Source organism: Anguilla rostrata, chromosome 18 (genome assembly GCF_018555375.3).
Source record: "Anguilla rostrata isolate EN2019 chromosome 18, ASM1855537v3, whole genome shotgun sequence".
Lineage (NCBI taxonomy): Eukaryota > Metazoa > Chordata > Actinopteri > Anguilliformes > Anguillidae > Anguilla > Anguilla rostrata.
In genome coordinates this window covers 5,460,110-5,482,437 of record NC_057950.1, presented here as the reverse complement: position 1 = coordinate 5,482,437, position 22,328 = coordinate 5,460,110, and the positions used below count along the sequence as shown (strand labels likewise).

At 44.8% G+C, this 22,328-nt stretch overlaps 1 long non-coding RNA gene across 2 annotated transcripts in view; it reads left to right on the top strand.

Moving 5' to 3' along the window:
• The window catches only part of LOC135245269 (uncharacterized), a 59,680-nt gene that overhangs the window by 3,224 nt on the left and 34,128 nt on the right, over positions 1-22,328 (top strand). The window contains exons 2-3 of one of the 2 annotated variants that reach the window (XR_010327183.1): positions 18,116-18,240; positions 19,576-19,943. This is a non-coding gene — a long non-coding RNA (uncharacterized LOC135245269). Of the gene's footprint in view, positions 1-18,115; positions 18,241-19,575; positions 19,944-22,328 lie in introns of those variants that run through there. The other variant, XR_010327182.1, reaches the window with a different exon arrangement.

Genomic DNA, 22,328 nt, shown 5'->3' with positions numbered 1-22,328 from the left:
TTTGAGAACCATGAACAACCGTGAGCATAAATAGGAATGTATTACCGTTGCTTACTTTGTAGTTCATGTTTTCACCGACTATGGAAACAGCGCCATCCCCCCGCCCCCCCCCTCCCCCCCCTCCCGACAAGTCTGTACGAGTCCATTATGCGGCGCATAGTTTTGCATAACCTTACGCCGCAGCCCGCTGTTCACCGGGACACCAGCTGACCGTGCCAGATGCCCACGGTCGTAAATTGCATCAGCGTTGCGCATTTTTTTTTTTATCCCTCGGGTCTGTTCTGGGTACACCGGCTGTCCCCGACTTTGATCGAGGTTCTATTTTGGGGCGAGCATAAAACCCTTGCCTCACGACAGTATCGCCTCGTGCACTTGTAGTGACATACGAATGTATGTCGTGTAAAAAATAAAAATTAAAAAAAACTCTCCCCATCTGTTCTTCCTGGTGGACTCGGGGAGAATATCATCTGCCAACGGCTGCGCGATTCCCCAAGTTCTCCCGGCTTTGATGAAAATGGCCTCAATTCACCTCCGGCCAAGTGACCGCCAGGCGTACTCGTGACCCTCTTTTGTATTCTACTTTTTCGTCCTCACTGATGCTGTAGCCTACCGAAACATGCGGCCCTTCGTGGACGCTAAACCCCCTGGACCTCACTGACAGGTCAGAGGACGTGTCTTAATTGGGAGCGACACCTCTCCTTTTTCATTCGGTGCAAAACGTTCAATGATATCACGTCACCATGTTGGTGTAGATCTTGCCAGATAATTACATACAGCCAACTCACATGATGTAACCGAAGTACAAACACATCCTCACTTTGTAGTCTAGATGGAATATAATATTTTTGATGAAGGTTCAGTATTCTTCCCGTGAAGAATAATAATCTTTGTAAACGTCTCCTTGCTTTTATTCTGACTGAGGCAGTTTTCTCCCTCTGTTGATTCACCTGAAAAAACACAAGGAACCCATGCAATAATTTTGTTTTCGCTTGCTAGCCTCAGCATTCATGAATATAAATGTGGACCGCTGTGAACAGAATCCTAATTGGCTCTCTATTTCCACAAGTATTTGTAAGCCTAGTAAACCAACAGTGTGTGCACTTGGGGGCGGGGGGAACAAAAAATAAAAAAGGCAATTATTTTGATTGTATACCAACACACAATTGTCATATTGACTTTAATCCAGAATGTCACATTTGTTCAGATCGCATATGCGTTTTAAATAATTGCAAGCTAATCAAGTACTAGACTACTAAACGCCTCTAATTCGGGGAATGCTGAGTTAAGTGGCAGATCAAGGGCAGGAGTAAACAGCAAACTGGCAGGCGAAGAATTAAATTTATCAGAGAGCTAATGTGAGAGGGCGAAAGAGCGTAGCCGCATATTTTCCCGAATTGTTCGGGTTGAGCCTGTGCCAGGCAGCTGTCGGTTGATTGATGTCCTTAGTTTTAGCCTGACTGACCGCCACTCGTGGTGGCGACGTGACCAATAAATCGAAAGTGAGGCTATTTCAGCGTTTCGAATGTTCAGTTGACCGTAGCCGTTCATCGCTGACCGTTGGGTTTAAATTGCGGTCCACGTCCGTCCAAATGGATTTGGAAGTTGCGGGACGGACTTTCTTGACCTAGATGGCTACTTACCCTTTACACAAGGTGCCTCAAAAGATTACTTAACGGTGATTTATTAACTGGAACGCCAGGCAGTTGTGTCACTTAGGTGTAGAGAGACGGTTCAGCCGTCAGTCCTGTAGGAGTTTGCTTGTGACAAATCTGTTTCTAAATGTGTTGATGGTCAACTGTCGACCACCGTGAAATCGCTTGTTTACAGGACATTAATCGGTGTTATAAGATGTTGGGAGTGTGACTGGTGATGTAGAGGGGAAAGGGAGGGCAGTGTAGTATAATGGGTAAGGAGCCGGTCTAGTAACCTAAAGGTAAAAGGTTCGATTCCTGGGTGGGGCACTGCTGTAATGTAATGGGGCAAGGCAGTGTTAAGTAATGGTACGCTGTCTGAGGTCAAAAGATTCCAAACACAAGGATAACAAGAACAATCCCACGTTTACCTCAGTTCATGTTCCAGATTTGGGAGGGTTCCGGGATTTCCAGCTAAGTCCATAAATCTGCTTCATGAGTTGGCTGGATATCTGCCCTGAGTTGAACCCGGAACCCTCCCAAATCTGAAACATGGACTTAATTAAAAGGAGCTATTCTGGGTTTTTACTTAGTTCAGTTATCCGGCTAACTCTGTAATCCTACTTTGTGAATCCAAGCCCCAGGCTATAGGCTCCATAATGACTGTCGGTAAATACCAGCTAAGACGCTGAAAAGGCATTCTCTGTTCAGTTCTATTTTTAAAAAAGAGAATGTGGGTGAAGCATTTTACAATTACTGAAAACACCCCCTGGAAGCCAAATAATTTCAGAAGAGTAATACGACTTAACGCACACATGCACACACGCACACACACGCACACACGCTCACACAATCAGGTATCACTCTACACTAGCACATAGGTCATATTTGACTGTCCAATTACCAAGTGACCTCTGGTGCAGCACTGGGAATTTTTTGTCAGACAGAATGTGTGCTGTACAATTACTGTACTGCGGTTCAATTAAAATTCATAATGAATTATGAAATAACAATCACTTGAAACACTAATATTAATTTCCAGGATTCTGTACGTAATCCATAATGATGTTTACTCACCTGTTTTCCTCATTGAATATCACATCCTCTCTGGGACCTTTGGTATTTATATTCATGGTGATGAGCTGGTTTAATAAAACCTCTGGCATTAAAATTCATATTCCAGAGTCCCACATCAACAATTAATAAACTTCTCCACTGAGTGCTTCCGGGAAAGTGTTCATATGAGCGTAATGTGCAAGCAGTCCGTCAAATAGCATTTAAATTAGGGCTTTGACATTTTCTTAAATCCTTGTGGCTCAGAAAAAACATGAGTTTCCTGATGGGAAAAAAATAATATATATATATATATAGGTGGCCTTGATGGAAAGAAGCATGTCCTAAGCACCACAAGTGCAATGTCTTGTAAGGGGAAGTGTATTGATTTATCATGCATGCATCCTTTCTAATTATAATTTTAAGAGGTGATTTTTAAGGTGCTCTTTCTGGAATCTATATGCTGTGAGCATTAGGCATTCGCATGAGAGGGAAGAAGTGACATCACAATAAGATGTGCTGTGGTGCACGTGCATGAATCCATTTTAGAATGCTGTGGCAGCAATCAAGGTAGGTCGTTGATTGGTGGCTGAGGGTGAGGAAGTGACATCACAATAAGATGTGCTGTGGTGCACATGCATGAACGTGTTTTAGAATGCTGTGGCAGCAATCGAGGTAGGTTGCTGATTGGTGGATGATGGATTAGTCATGTGCTCTGTTTCTCGAGTGCATTGCTCCTTATTTCTTGCAAATAGCACAATTCCCATTGGAGAGAACTAGTGTTGTTGAGAGGAGGGGATGGTGTCCATTTTTGAGGGGTCTTGTTCGGAATAAGTTTGTGTGAACTGGGCGAGTGGGTCTGAGTCAGTAGCCTATTGCAGGCTGGCCTGAGCTCATCTTTGTTTTTTTTGTTTTCTTATCTTGGTCCTCTAACCCCTCTTGTGCAGGTATTGGTCCCATTTGTTTTGATTTTGTGCTTTTTTTCCCCTGTAGTTCTGACAAATGACTTAGTCCCTGATGGATGGATCGACTGACTTTTCTCATTCAGCAACATTGGGTTTGTGTGAAGAGAACCTCCTTCCACTTTGTGAAGCGCCCACTGGGTAAATACAAAAAAGTGCAGGTGATTGTCCGTTGGGGTTCTGAGAAGTGTTAGCTGTAGGAACCTTCTGAGTGCTTGAGTGTTTTTCTTGCCAGTTCTTTTTTTAGTTTTTTTTTTGCCTTCGTTGCTTGCTTTTTTAGTGTTCAGGCCTGGTTTCTGCCCATTTTCCTTTCCATTTTCTCTGTAAAGCACCTTGTGACAGTGTCTCTGTAAAAAAAAAAAAAAAAAAAAAAACAATTGAATTGAGTATCTTAGAACCACAGGTGGCTTCCTCTTAGTTTGACTAGGCCATGACACTTGTTGAAGGACATTATGACGTAGTTCTTTCATGTATACAGTCACTGGTGTTTAGAACAGTTCATAAAGCACAGTTCATAATGCTCTGTTCATTATGCTCTGTCGGTTGGTTGTTTGAATGCTCTCCATTACCTAATCAGTTGGAAGGCACACAGACCTAGAGCCCAGACGCTGCTTCTACCGATGAGAGTGCTTCAGGTCTGTACACAACAACACTGAGCGTGCTGAATTGCCACTCAAGCTTCCGGCCACCTGCAGTCTGTTTTACCCCGTGCCTGTGTCTGCTTTCACAGCGCATGCAGGCAGACAGCTGTCCTCAAGCACTTGGGGCCGAAGCCATTTATTATTTGCCGAAATGTGGGCATGTGTCCTCAAACTGTGATCTCCGTCTCACTCAAGACATGTTTGGACAGAGACTCCAGAATGCAGTAGGGTTCACTGCCTGGGCCCCGTTTGCTTGTCACCATGTGATCATGCTACTGCGTAAACTGGAATTTAAAAAAAAAAAAAAACTGAAAATGCGCACTGTGAGATGCAAACCTGTTTGCTGACTGTGTGGAACGTACTGTACATACAGCTTAGTGAAGAATGTTGCAGCTCAGTATGCTTTCAGGGGAGGGTGGAAGAGAATGATTGACATGATTCATAAAAGCAAATGAAGAAATGCATTCGGGGCATTGTGGGAGAGCAAGTGAGGCTGATGCACATGAGGTTATGACACCACAAAAGAAATTAAAACGGGTTGGCTCTCAGGTAAAGTAAAATAAATGAACTTTTGGACAAGTATCCCTGCTGAGAAGTGAAAATAAGGAATATCATATTAAATATTACATTTGCTTTGAAATTCCCATTAATAAAACACATATTTGTACTCAAATACTACTGTGTTTGATAGTGTAGGAGCCGCACATCGCTGCTTGATTAAAGGAACACAAAAGAGTCTTTCTCACCGCCTTTTCTGCTACAACCATTTCTTTGCTTACAGGGAAAGTAATTGAAGCGAAAGTTATTGACTTTGTCAGCTCGTTCTATACCGTTGAAATCTCAGCCTTGAAGGGCAAATTGAGATTGGGGACATCTAAACGCTCCCAATCAGGATGACAGCCATTCCGCGATACAGTCCTCCATAAATCAGCCTCAGAACATGGCGGAACGTCAGGATCGCTGGCTCTGTCCTTTGTGACATCACAGTTACTGTATGCTCATTAAACACCCAACAGTCTCTCTCAAAATCTTTTTTGATTTGTTATTCATTGTAAAAAGGTACATATAGGATGTATATAACTAAATATATATAAGCTATATTATGTGTGTATATATGTATATATATATACTTTGTGTGTGTGTGTGTGTGTGTGTGTGTGTATGTACACACACACACACACACACAACTTATGTGCCCCATCAATTATGTCCTGTTCATTTGGCAATGCATTGTGGGAGGTGGCAATGCAAGGCACTCGAGCACTTGGGTCATTATCCATTTTCAATCAGTATGGATGAATGTGGGATTGTTGAGTAGATGAACAATAATAATGTTCTTTTGACCCATCCAGAAGCACATACTGTACAGATCTGCAATCTAAAGCATTCTTTTCTTTAATAATACCCATGGCAGGGCTGCAGGTTGAGAACACACATGAATGCTCCTAGATTGCTCTCCTTATTTGGAGACAGTGACACTGGCTTTTGTCTTTATTTTTGTATTTTTGGTTAGAGATTTGTTTAAAAAAAAAAAAAAAAAAAAATTTGTGACCGAACCAGAAGATATGCACCAGTGTGAAGACACATCCTGCATAAGGGGTTTTCAAGTCAATTAAACCAAAGGATCATTTGTTATATGCCAGGGTACATTAAAATGAAAGTGAATCGGCTTATCAAGTACATTTAAGGATCCTGATGTTTTTTAGCTTGTAAAGGTTTTTTTTTTTTTTTATGTCAGGAAAACTCAAAACTGATTGCAAAGCCAAGCCTGCAGGTGTCCTCTCTGTCATGCCCTGCTTCGATTGGCCAGCGCCTTAGCCTCCCAGAGGGTGCTATTTGGCGAGTGTTCAAACCCGTGAACGAAACCTCCCCAACGCTGCTTAGCGATTCGATTTTTCAGTTTTACTCTCCTGGAATGAACTTGCATTGGATTTGTGTTCTGTGCTGAAGCATTAAGTGAGCCGCTGACTGCTACGGGGGAAATTTATTATTAGTTTGCCTCAACATCCTTTAATAAGTAGCTATTAATAATTAAAATTTTTAATGTTTTTTAAAAAATATTCAGTTTAGTTCAAGTCGGTAAGCAATATCGAACCTCAAGGAAGATGTTCGGCTGGCCCTTAAAAGTCTGATCTGGAAACGCGTGAAAAATCTAGCCCAATGGTTCTCAAAGTGGGGGTGGGGGCGCTGCCAGAGACAGCAGGTGTGGTGGGGGGTGGCGGGGTTGTGCTGCACGGTGAGGATTGAAGGAATAAGAAAAAGTCCATTAAAACAAAAAAAAGGAAATAGCATCCAAGCAGAACCCAAGTTGGTGGGAGGTGGCTTAGAAGAACATTTCCTATTACAATTAATGTACATTACAGCATTTATAGCGCTCTTATCCGAGCGACTTACAAAGTGTATACCATACCAAGAGCATTTAGAGAGGTCGGTGCAGGGGTTAGGTTCTGCTAGGACCGAAGTTAACTTTCCCAAGCGGGTTGAACCGGCAACAACCGACTGCAAAATACAAGCAGTAGTTAAGACCTCTGATGCATAGTCACCTTACAAAAAGCGCTTGAGGAAGAAAACAAAAAGCGTTTGGGAGCCACTGATCTAGCTAAACATTTAGCTTGTTCCCCCCCCACCCCCCCCACCCCTTGTAGAGCAGAGCTGCCTCTGATCTAATGAAGTCCCCCCCCTCCCCCCCTCCCCCCCCCCCTCGTCCCGTCAGCTTGTTCTGCGGCAGCGAGCTCCGGGGGCGGATCGTGATGAGGACCGTCTGGCCTCCCGGCGCTTAACCGGGCCGGGCTTATCTCTCACCGCTCACCCTTTTAGGGGCGCGCTGTCCCTCGAAATTGCCGCCGTTAATCACCGCCAAAACGGAAAGTGGCGTTCGGGAAGGCCCCCCCCCCCCCTCCTCAGAGCCCCCTCGCTTCCCTCTCTAAGGGCCGCTCGCCGGTTTGCTTTTCTTTCTTGGTGTTTCGGTTGGCGTTTGGCGGTTTGGCTGTTTGGCTGTTTGGCTGTTTGGCTGTTTGACTGTTTGACTGTTTGACTGTTTGGCTGTTTGGCTGTTTGGCTGTTTGGCTGTTTAGAGGCGCAAATTGTGTGGTGTGCATTTTTTGGCAAATCATCACCTGTCTGCAAAAAAAAAGACATGACATGTACTTTGACTGAGGTGGCCAGGTTAATGCTTATTCTGGCCCTGTGATTGTTGTGGTTTCCTTGAATATCAACCAATTATTGTGATACTGGGCTATTATTGCTCAAAGATTTTGCTCTATACTTTGATATCTGTTTATGATATAGAAATAAGAAATACAGAGCAAAACTAACTGTGAGCTTTCGAATAAAATGCAATTTTTTTTATTCTGCTCAACCTGAAGTTTGAAGTGTATCTTTTGCCTGTATATCTTTGTGCTTTATAAATCTATGCCTTTTTTTTTGTTCTGTAATTTTTTTTTTTTCTTTTTGATTCTGAAGCTTGGGGGTAATAAGGTGGCATAGGGGAAGCATGCCAGGTTTCTTCGGATCGAAGTTATGGATCGACCTCGCGCCAAACGCTTCTGAATTCACTCAGGCAGCTCTTTTCTTTTTAAAACTTTTCCCGAACTTCTCATCGGCGAAATTTCTGCCTTTCTGAAGACCGAAAGTCGAAGCGTGCCAGGATTCCACTGTTGTTTCTCCACTCCTGTGAAACTGGTGAGGAGCACTGAATTTTGCAGTGTGTGGTTGTTTGTGGGCGTACGCAGATGTGATCTTCCAGTTCTATCACTGGAGTTTGTTGGTTATTAATAGAATATATTCCCTGTATCCATGTATCTGTGCCAATGGGAGGGTATTTTTATAAGCGGCTAAAATACTGAAGAACAGGCTTTCTCATTTTAATATTTATCCTGGCAGAAGATAATATTTAATCCTTGGAAACGACAGCGGTGGCTCTATCAGATTTTGCACAGGGGAGGAAATATTTTGAAAGTAACAGAAATTCTCACACAATGACACTTTAGAAGTGAAAGCAAGAAGAACCACCATAGTTTGCAAAGCTGGAAATAATAAAGTGGGACAAAACATTTAATCCACTCATAGATGTCAAAGTTAGGCAGCTGGGTTCGGTGGTACAGTATCAGTACAACTCTTTGTGAATGGACGTGTGCGTGTATGTCACGCCAGGTGGGGGAGGTAGATTCAGTCGATGCAAATGTACTGCGCATGGGTATTTGCACAGTGTGTGTTTACCTGCAGTGGATTATCTCATGCTTTTGCCAATTACTGTAATGACAGCACATACAAATATGGTCTGTGATTCCAATGTACTGGATGCGGATTGGTTCCGGGGGGAAAAGCCTTGTGTCGCCCTGCCCACAGCACTGGGTGTTTGCAGTGCGGTATTTTGCCGATATTTAATTGTTTACATTTATTATTATTCAGCCGGGCATTTTGAGCATATGTGGGTCACAGGTCGGAGATTAGCATAGGCTGCGTGTGTTTCCCGCCGCCTCTGTTTCAGCGAAACCCGTTTCTGACTCCAAACCGGAACCCCGCCTGCAACGTCTGTGAGATTGGCAGGCAGTGCATTGTCAAAGGGGCGCCAGTGTCACCCTGGGGCGGCAGTGTAGTGTAATGGGTAAGGAGTTGGTCTTGTAACCTAGAGGTCGAAGGTTCGATTCCCCAGTAGGACACTGCCATTGTACCCTTGATTACGAAGGTACTTAACCTGCTTTGCTTCAGTATATATCCAGCTGTATAATTGGATGCAGTGTAAATGCTATGAAAAATGCTGTATAAGTCGCTCTGGAAAAGACCGTTTGCTAAATGCCTATAATGTAATGTATTTGTGATGGTACAGCATTGGAGGTGCTGGCCCCATCAGAAATGATGAAATATTGCAATAGGCCCAGAGGAAGAGAAGGCCTAGAATGCGTTGCATTGAGATTCTTTGCACTGTGGCTGTGGAGCTTTCCAGATAATCATGTTATTGCTAGTCGGATAATCTCGCACTGTGCCAATTTGGGAATTGCCTGGCTATTGTTTGACCTCTACATGAGAAATCTCAATCTGCCAATGAAAAAAAGAGAGATAATGACTTGTTTGACCTCTACATGAGAAATCTCACTCTGATAATGAAGAAACAAATAATGGCTGTTTAGACCTCTACATGAAAAATCTCACTCTGATAGTTAAAGAAGAGAGGTAATGTCTGTTTGACGTGAGAAATCCCACACTGATAATGAAAAAAAAGAGATAATGGCTTGTTTGACCTCTACATGAGACATCTCACTCTGATCATTTAAAAAGAGAGATAATAGATGTTTGACCTCTGCATGAGAAATTTCATTCTTATCATTTAAAAAGAGAGATAATGGCTGTTTGACCTCTACATGAGAAATCTCACGCTGATCAGGACAAATGAGAGATAGTAGCAAACAGTGATTAGAACAGACTGAAACAAATGTCTGTGACCGGAAATCTTTTTGAATAAATCTAGATATTCAACATGCTGAATGTGTGGGTTCAGTCATTTGCTGCTTGTATTTTACCCTCCCCACCTCCAAATCAGCGCTAAATAAAAACCCCCAAATGTGTGTAGGTTTCTTAAACGATTGGAGGTGCTTACCACTAACTTTAAAATGACGCTTTTCTTAGTTTGCTGTTTGCTTGATTCCCTTCGTTGGCATCTTAATAGTTGCAGCCCATCTAGATGTACGGGAGGTAAAAGCTGTCTTATGGTCTTTTTCTGCTTTCAATATATGATTCATAATTTGGGGGGGGGGTGTGTTTATGTCCAATGACTGTTCTGGTAATGAATGCCAAAATTATTTGATCTTAACACACAACCCCCCCCCCCCCCCCCCCACACACACACACACACACAGAGTCAGGAAATTTGGAGATGCCAATATTCTTTTGGGGGGCATAGGAATATTGGCATCTCCAAATTTCTCCACTGCTCCTGTGTAATAGTCAATACTCAATAAACGGTTGTTTGGGAATCTAGAAGAATTTCTAATCTGACACCTTTTTTTACATTTAAAAAATAATTCAGAGCCAATCACGACTACTAGCCACCGTAATCAGGAGAAACAAATTATGGCTATTTTCTGTCGTCCCCTCATCAACTAAAAATAAATAAATAAATAAATAAAAACCACATATTCACACAGAACAAAATTAAACATCAGCTGCAAATTACCACCTCTTTATCTGCTGGAAATGTCGCTGCTGAGAATTGAATTGAGTGATTAAAATGGAGCACGGAATTGTCTTTCTTTTTTTTCTTCTTCTTTTTTTTTGTTCCACTGTAACGAGCCACTCTGGGAAAAGCACAGATCATGAGCCTGATTTACTGTTGCTGGTGATGAAAGGTAGGGGGAGGGGGGTGGAAGGATGGAGGGAAGGGGGTGGGGGGGCAATCAAATGCCTGCTATATGTGGCAAATGGCCCAATCGTTATGCAAATGAGTTTGTTCATCAAGAGGCATAGAAATACTCCTTGTTATTCTCCAATACTCGTAATTAAGACTGCCAGGGTTCTGTGGGATACCGCCGCCCACATTAATTCCTCTGAGCAATATGGCGAGGTCTCATGGGCTGCCAGGTGCCATCACGCCGTGCTCCGCTGAATGTTGCTACATCTCTCCTGTGGTACTGCGTGCCCGGTGTAGGCGAGCGCGCCATATCAGCGCTGTGGTCCTTCGGCAGGTTCTGGGTAGCACACAGCAAGCGACTCCAGACACAATTATAAGGGGCTCCACGTTTGGACGTGACAAAGGGTGTCCAATTTCCTTTTTTACATTTCTCAACATTTTTCCTATTGTTGAAAAGGTTACTTCATTCTCAGACGACGATAAGCCATTCAGCGGCGCAATGCGGTGGCCGTGGAAACGGCCTGGTTGTTATGGTAATGCAGTCGTTACGCGGGCCTTCCCAGCGCTCCCTGCTGCTCACCTTTGGCCCTTCCGTGACTGGCACTGTATTTTTGATGGGGCTCTCGCAAGAGAGGATTATTCAGCCGAGTATTGAATGTGAGGCGCTGAAAAAAACTCTGGCTATTGCGCTGTTGCAAAATGCATTTCTGCGAGCATGTGTATGTGTGTGTGTGTGTGTGTGTGTGTGTGTGTGTGTGTGGTTTGTCTCGACAGCCGACGTCCCTCGACCACACACACACACACACAGCAAGCCGGGCGCCAAGGTCATCCATCGACAGTATAAGTGCAGCGGGACGTCTCCGGATAAAAAGCGTGCTGCTCTCCTGTACCTGACCCGCCGCCATTTTGAGCCATGAAGGAAGTGGCGGGTGAAAAGGAAGCATTGCAGAATAAGGGTGTATCCGTCCACTTCCATTAGCCGAACGATTGGCATCTGGTGCGCTGTCCCTCTTCAAATCATTGCTGTGTGCGGTATTAAAAAAATACACCCTGCAGCAGTTTGGACTGAAGCCTTAAACTGTCCTTTTGTGTGTGTGTGTGTGTGTGTGTGTGTCTGTGCGTGGTGGTGGGGAAGGCGGGGCTTAATTTAGTCATCAGTACACATACATGAAGTAGCACCACATCTGTCCATTGGAACTTTTAAGCCTTTTAAAACTGGGTTGCAAAAATCTTGCATCGGATTAAACAAGAGCAGCCCACTTGTTTTTTCTTTTCTTTTCAGTTTTTTTTTTTTTTTTTTTAAACCTGATCGTAACCTAGCAACAGCTCCCCCAGAAACCACGCAGGATGGGTTTTTAAAACCCGGTCCATTCTCTCTGTCCCCTTAAGGTGCATTAACTCAAATTCCACCTGTCAGTGTCATTCCTGCCTGTTCTGATAGATTTCCAGGATTTCTTGGGTATTTTTTTCTCTTCCCTGATAATTCGCTGCGCTCTGTGTGTTCGGTGTGGAGCTGGTCTGTGAGGAAAGGAAGAACTGCTGTAACAGGTGGAGCAGTGAAAAGCACAGCGGTTTATGTGGAGTCTCGTGCTCTTGATTTATTTCTGTTTTTGATTTGATGCAAAAGGCTGAACGCATTTGATCCATTTAATAGACATAGGCCTACATACTGTATCCAGGGTATGAAATATAGAATGTAAATGTTTTTATTTTAAAAAATGCCTTTTCTGTTAAAGCTATAAATGTGACAATTCTTAACCTTTTAAAGTACACTAAACCATTTTCAGTTTTTTTATTTATTTATTTATTTTTTTTTACATTTTTGTTCATTTTGAAACCAACTTCCTGTTGAGGACAAGTGATCAAAAATTTAACCTGTTTAGGGAAGCATCTGGTTCTGGCTTCTGCATTGTCTCAGTGTTTTTAATTGTTCCAGTTTCCTGTCCAATAAATAAGTGATTTGCCGAATAATTGCTGTAATGGCAAACGTAGTAGAGCAGAGCACTAGAAGAAGCAATTAAAAATAATCACAGAGTCCTCATCTGTATCTCGCAAAGAAATGTGGACCTCATTTCACAGTGTTTTCACTGCACGCAATGGCTTTTGCGATCTGTCTTATACGCATTGTATTGAAGTCATGGTTTGATTCATCGGAAATAATTAATCCGGTTCGTCCCAAGTTCTTTGGTAATTCTCTTTAGTAAGGGCCTCTCGTCAGAAAGCCTTGTCTAAGGCTAGTTTACCAGATTATGAGTGTGGCGCTTGGTACATTGTCTTGAAGCCAAATGCTGTGGACTGAGGGAACAAAAGGGAAAGTTGTCTCCGCTACCTAACACTTAGCAAAATGCTGGAGGTAAAAACAGTAATTTTACAGTGCAAGAGGTGTGTTCAGCTTCAGTCTGTATTACACAATTGATCCTGATTAAATACATTTTTTAAACAAAAAATGCCCTTCCTTGGCATTTCATTGAATTACCCCTATTCTGTGATGTTAGATTGCATTAGTACCCACTATTATGGTCTGTCTGCTTTCAGGTTAGTAATGCCACAGGAGGGAAATAAGCAGTTTTTTAAAATTTCATATGAAAGTTGCACCGATGTACTTGGGCACACACGATAATATTGTAATATTTTAATATTGTAAAACCCCATCGTTGTCGTCTGAAATAGCATTTTTAAATCAGTATCAGCCAATAAACTAAAATTATGGCCCCTGTGATGGGCTAGTATGATAATATAACATACATGCACGAGAGGAGATGCAGTATGATATACTGTAGATGCAGTACATCTAGTGAAAATGTCATGCTCAAAAAGTAGCCTAGTTATAGTAATTTTACATATTTTTAATTTAGCATTTTTACGAGCCAAACTAAAGCTATACTGAGACCTGGCAGCTCATGCTGTCTGTCTGCTTAATAAGAATGTGGAAATATTTTGTAATACCAATAATATATATATATATATTTTTTTTTTTTTTTTTTCCTTCATAAATGCCTGTGCTCATCTGCTTCTTCCATGACTGTGGCTGGACTTCGCATTCGTGCTGTAATGTAAGACGGGGAGTACTCGGGATTTGCATCGGCCGATATGGCCAGCAAATACTGGTCGCTGATGATGGTCTCGGAATTTTCACGTCACGTTTCCCTGAAGGTAATTCATAGGGTCACGGAGACTGGGTCAGCTGAGGAAACGTGATGTCATCAAGCCAGGAGGCGGAGCTGAGCTGTGCGGCTCTGCTCTGCAAATCACAAACAAAGAAACAAAATGACTGGAGTGGCCTTTGAGGTAAAAACTGGGCGGGGGGGGGGTTTCACACTTGTGGGGAAATGCAATCACAAAAGCAAGAGTGTCAGAAAATTTGGAACGTCTGCTAAAAAGGTTTGATGACAACTGCCTCGGGCCTGTTCTCCAAATCATAAAAGGACCCCTAAATCCCAAATGTCAAACAGACTGACAGTTTATAATTCCATCCGTATAAAATCAGCAGCAGAGAATCTCACTTCCTCAGTCAGCCTCTCCTCCAAATTTACCAATTTTTCCCCAATTGGAAAAGTTTGGTAAAGTTAGTCATGTGCGTGACACAGCAGACTACTGTGTGTGGTGTACATTCAATGGCGCCGGATGACGAATAGAACAGAAAATGGAGCCACTTCAGTCTCCTCCATTTGTGCGAACCTCCGCGTTTTGTGCAACCCTGTGACCAATCGATCATGAGCGTGGGCTCGTATCTCACACAAATCTCCTGCTGCATTCACGGCACTGAATGCCTATTCATGTGGTGTTGACACCTGCATAACTTGTAACTTAAGTGTTGCAAAGTCGTGAGGCTTGCGTTACATGCGAGACTGGTAACGAAGGTGCGTCGATTCGGTAGACACGTGTACTGAGCAAGTACTAACCGAAATGTCAGAATATCACTGTAAGGGATACAATGAAATGCTATGTAAGAGCGCGCTAAATGCGTAATGAATTTAAATGACGGAATATGACGCCCTGGTACAGTTTCCAACATTTCCAGTGTAGTAGCTGAAAAATTGCACGCTCACTACTGTGTGAGGTTCTACGGTTATAATCTTCAGGCAGACCGAGCCTCAGAGATCAATGCTGGTGAATGTGAATTACCCATGATCTCAATGTAAACTTTAATAATTCCGCCCCCACGAAATGTGTCTGTAACATGGGAAAACAAGCCTCTAAGTTTTTACTGTAGCTACTTAGGCTGTGCACTTGTAGTCATGTTTGTGAGGGACTTTAGCTTCTGAATGATTACTAACATACAGGCATTTGCAGACGTTATCAGAGCGACTACACCATTTTAAGCATTACTCATCTTATGCAGCTGGATATATACTGAAGCAACGCAAGTTAAGTACCTTGCTCAAGGGTAGTGTCCTACCCGGGGAAACGAACCTGTGACCTTTAGGTTACTGGACCAGCTCCTTACCCATTTCCCAGTTTTTATTGCCACCTGGGGAGCTGACTGTCAGATCTGACTTGGCTTTACATGAACGCTGTGACCAAGTGACCGATTCTGAGCCCTTAACAACTATTAGCTTTGTGTTGTCTTTTTTTTGTGGGTACAGCACCCTAATCCGACTTTTTGGAGGTGGGTGGCTTGTTCAGATCTCCGAGAACCTTCTGGAATTAATGCGGTGAGAAAGGGAAAGTGGAAACGGAGGTCTGGGATCCTGATTCTGCGAAACGAGGAAGTGAGGCGTTTCAGGTGAGAGGGGTGCGGGGGGGGGGGGGGGGGTCTGATTTGGAATGGACTTCCATGCTCTGTTTCCAGCTGGCCAGGGGCTGTGATTGATGCCTTCACCAGCGCATTGAACAGGGCTCTCATTCCCTCTGGCAAAAAGTGGGGGGGGGGGGGGGAGTTGGGGGGTGGGTACCGCGTGCCACATATTAATTAGCCCCGAGCACAAACGGCACTGGCTAATTCTGCTTCGCCCCTATGCAAACCTACTCCGCCAAAAAAACGATCCAAACCAGAGGGAAAATGAACCAGAACCGCGACAGTATAATTGAGGACACGGGGGAATCTGAAGCCGTCTATTTGTGTTTCTTCCTGTTCGGTTTTTTGTGTGCAGCGTTCTGCATTGGAAAATACCCCAAGACTTTTTTTAAAGCTGGAGATTCGTCGGCACGGAGAGAGTCCCATGTAGTTTATTTGATCGTTGTGTCAATTGATATCAATTTGCACATCATATATGGCCATTGAGATTGTTGCCTTTAGGTTCTATAGCCCTGTACCCTTCCCCTCAGATTTCACAAATGAAAGGAATGTACTGTATATACTTTTTGGAAATGTATGATAATTAAGGCATTTAACTCTCTTTCAGAGGTTCATTAGAGCAATGAGCGTTCCCGCTAAAAAAGATTGCAGAGCAGTAATGACACCATTAGCATTTATAGTGGAAGGAATCTGTGGCGGCCCAAGCCACTGGTCGTTCGTGGTGAGCCTGGATTAAGTCCGCTCCAAAGCACGGCCGTTCAGATGAGTGGCATAAGATAACACGGGGCGACATAGCTCAGGAGGTGAGACCGATTGTCTGGCAGTCGGAGGGTTGCCGGTTCAAACCCCGCCCTGCGCTTGTCGAAGTGTCCTTGAGCCAAGACACCTAACCCTTAACTGCTCTGGCGAATGAGAGGCATCAATTGTAAAGCGCTTTGGATAAAAGCGCTATATGAATGCAGTCCATTCACCATTTACCATAACCAGTCTGCATCAGAAAAGCACGGGCCTTCACCTTTCCACCTCTGGAGTTCAACTGCCATTGCTTACGACAGTAGCATCCTGGCCAAGTCATCTAGCTACAGCAAGGACCGCGATGGAAATAAGTCTTGTGACTTTTTGTGTTGTCCTTGATGCTCTTTTAATTGTGCATGTACATCGGTGTTTGCAACCATGTAATTGTCCTTTTAAAGTGAATCGTCAAATAAATAAACTAAACTAAAAGTCTGTGTAGGTGGCATTTATCTAGCATCTGAACTGCTGCCTGCTGTACGTAATTTCATGACCCGTTACTGGGTTTAAATCTCCTCAACGTGACCTCCATCCACATCAGTGTGAAGCCATGCTTGATATCTGCTCATCCCCATCATAATGATCTAAGGACTCATGAGCTGGTCACCTCACGAGTGCTTTCGGTTACTTACGCCAAGTGTGTAATTTAGCCGTTTGTTAGCCAGGTTCCATTAAAGTAGCGCTGTAAGAACAAGAGCTATATATATATATATGTGTGTCTGTAGCTCTGGTTCGGTTAGCCGTTGGACCCGTTCAGAGACACTGGCAGATATGGGCGTTTATGGAGACGTATGAGCGAGGCTGTAGCGGAGATGGCGGCTTTGGCTCCGGTGAGTGGAAGTGGCCACAGTTGAGCACACCCTTGACAGGAATATGCTTTAGACCCTGGCCTGGGGAATGTCAAATTGCAGGCAGGTTTGGTGCCATCGGTGCATGTCAAGGATAGCTCTTTCAAATCCGAGGACAATTACGTATATATGGGTTTTTTAAAACTGCCTTTTACGGGCGCCGATTTAATCTCGCATTTCTTTGCCGCGTTCACTATGCAAGAAATTTGAATGGCTGTGGCGAGAGCTGTTTCTTTAAAAGGCAGCGAACGATGCTTATCTCATTTTTCGCTCATCTTCGCTTGCTTGGATCTCGCTGTAATTTTAAATTCCTTATCTAATTGTAACGAGGGACACGCATTCCGATGGCAGTTTGTCCTCACGGCGTTGAGGAGAAGCACAAGCTGCCAACGTGCTCCCGATTTCTCCTTTATGCCGGTACTGAAGCGGAAAAGCTATTATATAATTGTAGTTCCTGCATCGTCCGGATAAAAAAATAAAAAACGAATTGTTGCTTGCCTTGGATTGTGATTGGACTCCTGAGGAATGTTGCAGTGGGCTGAAGGCAGGAAAAAAAACTAAGATTAGATAACAGTTTCCACGCTTGATATTTATTATCAGTGTTCGTGGATCGGAGTGGAAGTCTGCGCCCCCCGACTCGAGGCTCTCTGATTCCGTTTTCCCGCCTCCACTCTCCCACCTGAATGTGGAAAGCGGGGTGGATGTCACGTGCGGCCTGCTTGCATATGGATCTGCTACTGTGTGTGTTGGTAGATGTGTGTAGAGAGAGTGTGGGCTGTAGGAGTGTGTGTGTGAGAATGTGTGTGTGAGTGTGTGCGTCTTGAGAGTGCGTGTTTGTGTGAGTGTGTCTGAGAGAGAGTGTGTGTGTGTGTGTGTGTGTGTGTGTGTCTGAGAGTGCGTGTTTGTGTGAGTGTGTCTGAGAGAGTGTGTGTGTGTGTGTGAGTGTCTGAGTGCGTATTTGTGTGTGTGTGTGTGTGTGTGTGTGTGTCTGAGAGTGCGTGTTTGTGTGAGTGTGTCTGAGAGTGCATGTGTAGGGGGGGGTTACTGCTACTCTCAGCTTTGAATTCTTCAGCTGATGTTGGCGTGGTTTGATTCCGGTTTCAGGCAGGCATCGCAAAAGACACCGTACCGCTTCTGTAAAGGGAAGGGATGTGCAACACCCGCGTGCCCAAGCGCATATCGTCAGCCGTTCAGACCGAGCCGAAACGCCGCGATGCACACGCACCGAGGTTTGTTGACCCCGTTTCCATGGTGATCTCGTGAAACGACAGCTGCAGCGTTGCCGTGTGGGTTGCCGTGTGAACGTAGGGAATTGAACAGTGAAGCTGTTCTCACACTTCTGTGTTGTTCAGGGACTAAGTAACAGTGGAAGGAAACTTTGTGTCCAACATGGCAACCCCTAGTTGTCTTGTTTGTTTTTAAAATTTTTTGTATATTTTCACATTACACTACACTACCCTCCCCCCCCCCACCAACACCCTCTGCCCCCCCATCTCCCACCGTTCCCCCATACTGCTCCAGTTTTGACCTTCTAGCTTAGGTTGGCACTGCTCAAATGTTGAGATACAAACAGAGTGGAATTAGGCTGCCTAATGTTTAAATTAATCGATTAATAATTAATATTAATCAATTAGTAATTTCAAGTTATCGGAATCCTGTTTGACTCCTCAAGACCATTTTCCACTCTAGACTCTGGATGCGTATTTAATTATTTTCTTTTTACCGCTCTGCGTGTTTTGTGTTTCACTTCTGTTGTGTTTTATTAAATGTGGCTCGCTGCTTTTATGTGGAAGCCTATGATAGTAATTGCTGTTATAGTCTACACACTTTTCCGCAGGCATATTACATTCCTAGGATTATTTATAGTTTTATTTACATAATATTTTTATTTAAGACATTCTCAAATTGGATTGGATGCATTACATTATGTTACAGGCTCTTAACCAGAGCAACTTACGCAACTTTTTACATAGCATTTACACTGCATCCATTTATACAGCTGGATATATACTGAAGCAATGCAGGTTAAGGTTAAGACCAACTCCGATCCCATTATACTACACTGCTGCCACTGGATGCACTCAAACTGGATGTACATTAAAATGTAAATGTATTGAATATTCTTGCTGTTGACACCTTATGTCATACTTCAGTGTTTTATTGATGAAATTTATTAATGGATGCATTTATATAAGAACCTTCTTTAACCTGCAATAAACGTGCCTGCGTATTTTCAAGAAATTGTGAATTATTCATTCGGACCCTGCCTCTTAAAAAATCTGGCCCTGATTTTTTTTTACTAATATACAAGAGAGGTAAAACTATATATTGCCTATATAGCTAGGCAGTGGGAAGGGCCCCACGTAGCATGGCAGGAATCATCATTGTTCATTTTTAATTGCTGGCCCTGGGGGGGAGTATGAGGGTGAATCATTGTGGGGGGGGGGACCTGGCAGTGAGGCGCGGCTCGCTGTGACGAATGCTGTTGTAGTGGTGAGATTACAGTGGATTTTTTTTATTTTCATTTATTCTTCTTCTTCTTTTCCCCCCCCTGCATTATTCAGCTCCGCTCTCCCGGGGAGCGGGATCATATCAGCCTCCCCGATGCATCTCAAAACGACATTTGTGGTTCTCTGGGAAGCGTGGCAGGGGGATTAGGCGAGTGTGTGCGCGTGTGTGTGTGTGTGTGTGTGTGTGTGTGTGTGTGTGTGTACTGCTGTCTATGTATGCGCGCACGTGTGTGTGTGTACTGCTGCCTGTGTGTGCGCGCTCGCGTATGTATCTGTGTGTGTGACTGCATGTGTGTGTCTGTGTGTGTGTTTCTGCATGTGTGTGTGCGTGTATCTGTGTGTGTGTGTGTGTGTGTTTGCGTGTGTGTGTGTGTCTGGGTGTCTCTTTGTGTGCGCGTGCGTGCGTGTGTGTGTGTGTGTGTGTGTGTACATCCCTGTGTGTGTACATGCGTGTGTGTGTGTGTACATTCCTGCATGCGTGCATGCATGCATGCGTGTGTATGTGTGTATGTGTGTGTGTGTGTGTGTGCGTGCGTGCCTGCGTGTGCGTGTGTGCGTGTGTGCGTGTGTGCGTGCGTGTGCGTGCGTGCGTGCGTGCGTGTGTGTGTGTGTACGTGTGTGTGTGTGTGTGTGTGTGTGTGTGTACATTCCTGCGTGCGTGCGTGTGTGTGTGTGTGTGTACGTGTGTGTGTGTGTGTGTGCATGTTGACTCGGGCTGCAGGAGCGCACTGAGCCCCTGTATCTCTCATTTGCATGCGCAGCTCTTTCCCGCGCGCGGCCGAGCCTCCCTGGGATTCGCGCTGCATTATTCTCCATAATGGGGAAAATATTGGTCCGAGACGCGGTTAGAATTCAGGGTGCGGAGAGAGCGCATCGAGCCGCGCTACGGGGTTACGATCGCTTTCTTTTACTGCGCAAGGCAGAAGCCGCGGCTCGTAAATCAATCCAACGACCGGGAGATTAATGGTCATTCGGAGCGCGCGTTGCCAAAATCCAAAATCCAACGGCGTGTGTTTATCTAACTGAAATATCACACGCTAGTCGGGAATGCGAAGAAGGAATCCATCCTGTCTAATGATTTTTTTTTTTTTTTTTTGCAAATGACTGGAAATTAAAGTTTAACCCTTGACCCCAGCGGAGGCTCAGTAAATCGTAGCGCATGATCGTATGATTTCACAGCAAGCAGGTCCTGACTCAAGCCCTGCCCGAGCATCACTTACATGGAACGGACTGTTTCCAGCACAAGAGCAAGGCAAGGATGAGCTGTGGTCATGTGTGTGTTTGTCGTCGTTGCTTCTCTTTACACGGTTGTCTGTCTGTCTTGTGTAGTTTTCGCGCTCTGCCGTAACATGGTGAAATGAATTCGTAATGTGGTGTTACGAGCTGCCTTCAGCAGTTAGCTTTTATTAGAGGCAGGCTGGTTGCGCGTGTGTGTGTGTGTGTGTGTGTGTGCTGTTGCTGCTTGTGCACACGTGTGTGTGCGTGTGTGTGTCTGTGTGTGGCTGCAGGTGTGTGTGCTGCTGTGTGTGCGCTGTGCTGTGTGGTGTGCTGCTGCTGTGTGCGTGTGTGCTGTGTGTGTGTGTGTGCTGCGCCTGTGTGCGTGGTGTGCTGTGCTGGCGTGGCTGCGCCTGGGTTGTGTGTGCTGCTGCCTGTGCGTGCGCATGCGAGCGTGTGTGTGTGTGTGTGTGTGTGCGCGCGCTGCTGCCTGTACGTGCGCATGCGTGCGTGTGTGCGTGCTGCTGCCTGTGCGTGTGTGTGTGAGAGAGTGTGCGTGTGTGTGCATGTGTGCTGCTGCTGCTGCCGCCGCCTGTGCACGGTGAGTGATATTGAGAGGGTCCTGTACATCCAACTCCTGGGCTCGCTCTCGTCCCGGAGATCGATGCGGTGCTGACCGGCAGGGGCTCTGGCTCCCGGCCCGGTTGCTGACGCCATCTATCAGAGGGTAGCGCTCCCGCGCCCAGCTGACACCGCACATCACGTCTGCGGCCGCTTCCTTCCAAAGGCAGGGCCTGTGCTTTTTACCGTTAATCAGCGCACGGCGTGCACGGTGGTTACACCGGAAGCAGGAAGCTTTGACCTCCCTGTACTTCGGTGAGATTTACCTGTGCATGTTTCTCCCCTTGCGTGTGTGTGTGTGTGTGTGTGTGTGTGTGTGCACGTGCGCGTGTGTGTGTTTGGTGCAAAGCGCTAGCCAATCCATAACCGCTATCTGAAAACCTGGCATGAAAACCCGAAAGATTCCTGAAGCTTGGAGTAGCACACACACACACACACACACACACACACACACAAACGCGCGCGCGCGCACACGCACGCAGAAATAAGCTTCACAGCACAGCGCCGTCCATAACAGACCACACTGTCTGTATTTATTGTTTTTGTCTCTTGAGTCCATCCGTAATGCTTCCATCCATTTCGCGTTAACGGCATTACGGTTTTATTACGTGTTTCGGTTTGATTGATGGGGCTGTCCTGCTCAGTCCCGGGCCCGGCGAGGTGATTGAGAGTTTACGGGCTTACGCGAGCGTCACGCGCGCCTCCGGCGAGCACAGTATTCCCATAGCTTGTTTTTCAGTGTCCTCAGATCCAGGGAGTGTCCAGATCTGTGTTTATGATGCTCCTGAAATACACACATGCAAATAGAGAACCCCCCCCCCCCCCCAGCCCCATGTTAAAACGTTATAGAACAGTTTAAGAAACAGGTACATTAAACTGTTATTTTTTTAAGAACGTGTGGTTTGCCTTGTGTTTACTTTACTAATAAGATTTTCCCTGTGATTTGTGGGGAAAAAACCGTTGTGACCAGA